This window comes from Myotis nattereri (assembly GCF_964212035.1).
Source record: "Myotis nattereri genome assembly, chromosome: X".
Classification (NCBI taxonomy): Eukaryota; Metazoa; Chordata; class Mammalia; order Chiroptera; family Vespertilionidae; genus Myotis; species Myotis nattereri.
Window position 1 is genome coordinate 111,052,829 of NC_138078.1, and position 2,430 is coordinate 111,055,258.

Here is a 2,430-nt window from a genome sequence, read left to right on the forward strand (position 1 = left end):
ATTAAGGTTAGGTAGGATTAAGTGGCAAACACAGATTTGAATGTTCTGGTTAATTAGGAGACTGAAGATATGAGGCAAAGGACTAAAGTAAAGATCTTAAAGTAGAACACAGGGAGTGTGCTTGGAGCTTACCTGGTCAGGGAGACTTCTGAGAGCAACTGCCACCATGCTTGGAAGACCTGATCCCTGAGATGACCTCTTTGTATTAAAACTTCTCGAGCAAGCATTGCCATTCTTGGTCTTGCACTGAGAGGGAGAAATTTGAGTCCTGCCAGTTGAATGTTCCAAGCAGAGTTTGAATCAGGGGAAGCTCATACAAAACATGGATGGCATCTTGCAAGTCTTCCAGAATGAACTCGTATGCTCATCTGCAGGAACTGCTTCATAGACCCCCATCACCATAGACTGGGCACAGCTTTTGCAGGCCCTGTTTCTACCTCAGCTGGCCTAACAGATCAGTCCTTGCTCACTGCTCTGATTGCCAGAAAGCAATCCAGCAGAGAGACTTTCACACAAATGTCTCTCTTAAGCAAATGGCTCTCACTGTCAGACAAGCCAGTCTGTGGCATTTCCTGCGCTCTAAGGGCAATAGGTGTAGGATACACATGGAGGCAAAGCAGATCTTCTGTGAGGACCAGAGGAGCCTGCTCTGTGTGCACTGCTCTACCTCCCAGGAGCATCAGGCTCTCAGACACTGTTCAGTAGAAGAGGCTGCTGAGCAACACAGGGAGAAACTCCTCAAGACCATGTGCTCTTTATGGGAGAAATGCTGTGAAAATGACAGAAACCTGAATGTGGAAACTATCACAATCTGTTCTTGGGAGATTTATGTGATCTTAAAGGGTGAAGCAGTCAGAGCTAAATATGATAATGTGTCTGTATTTCTCTATTCGGATGAGCAATATTATATAGAGAGACTGCAAAGGGAAGGCAATGAGATTTTTGAACAACTCAAGGACAGTGAAGCCAGGATGGCACACAAGAGGGAGCTTTTAAGAGGAATGTATACAGAGCTGAAGGAAATGTGCCATAAAACAGATGTAGAGCTGCTCCTGGATTTTGGGGACATATTACACAGGAGTAAGGCAGTGTATGTGCACATGCCCCAGCCTGTGAAAGCAGAGCTCACTGCAGTGACCGTCCTTGGGTTGATAGCAAGGTTCAACTTGTACAGTGAAATTATTCCTCTCTGTCTTGGAAGAACTCACAGTCATGTCTTCCTACAGGGAGATTTGATAAACCTGAGTGTTGGATGTGCTATTGAAGGTGTACCATATACCTTTCCACTATCTGAGTGTTTTCTTTTCTGGAGTACTCAGACTTTTCACTGTGGAAAACATTACTGAGAGATAGAAGTGGGAGACACTTGGAATTGGGCTTTAGGGGTCTCTTGTGATGATTGGATAGTAATGAATATAAATCTCCAGAAAGCATTCTATCTTCTTGGTTGTGCTAAAACCGACATGCACCACAATGTGTTCACCACCTCCCCACTTTTACTGCAATATGTGCCCAAACCTATTGGCCGAGTAGGGGTATTCCTGGATTATGAAGAAGGAAGTGTGACCTTTATAAATGTAGCAAAAAGTTCCCTTATATATAGACTCTCCTCTTGCTCTTTCTCTCCCATTCTCAGGCCTATCTATTGCTGTAGTCACTTCTGACTAGAAATAGATTAGGAATCTTTCTATATGCTGGGGAACTCCAATATCTAAGGAAGCCCTTTTCCTGGTGCCCTATCAAATAAGACAATATGTTAATATGTTTTTTGTTTTTAATTTCCTTTTTTGTCCTGAATATCTATTTACTGTATTATTAAATATGATACCCTTCAAAGCATAAACAAACAAACAAACAAACAAAAATAAACAAAAAAAGATCTTAAAGTACAGTATTGGAAATTACAATCAAAATGACAACTTGAAGTACAACTAGGAATGAACTATTAATGAATACAAATGTCTATGAATCATTTTTCTTGAACTTATTTCCTGTAGTAATTTTCTGAAAGAACATTGTGCTCCTTTCTAAGCTTATTTTCTTTGTTTTAATCATCATCCCTCCCTTACTTTCTGTCTCCATTGCCAAGATCCAGGAGGCAAATATAGGCATGAGAACATGTCATGGATCATAAATGGACAAGCTGTGTGACTCAGGAGGTCAAACAAAAGTTGGGGCACAGGAATCCTGCTTTGGCTATGCTCTTACACAAAGGTCAATGGCTATGTTTTTAATGTATCCGTTAATATGGCAATATGCATTTTGTGATCGTAGCATTCTATATGTTCTTACAGCATGCTGCTTCCACACCCATTATACCACAGTTTTCATTCTGACTTGCGTTGTAGTTAAATTATTTACTATTTTTTGGTCACAAAGTAGTGCCTTCTGGGACATCTCTGGTCCATAGATAGGCTTCATTAGCTAACA

The 2,430-nt window shown here is 41.0% G+C and overlaps 1 pseudogene across 1 annotated transcript; it reads left to right on the plus strand.

The window, feature by feature from the left end:
* The first annotated feature begins 322 nt into the window (after positions 1-322).
* LOC308511791 (tripartite motif-containing protein 49D-like) lies at positions 323-1,346 on the plus strand (annotated as a pseudogene). The gene has a single exon. The product of its transcript is annotated as a tripartite motif-containing protein 49D-like (transcript).
* Positions 1,347-2,430: the final 1,084 nt, after the last annotated feature.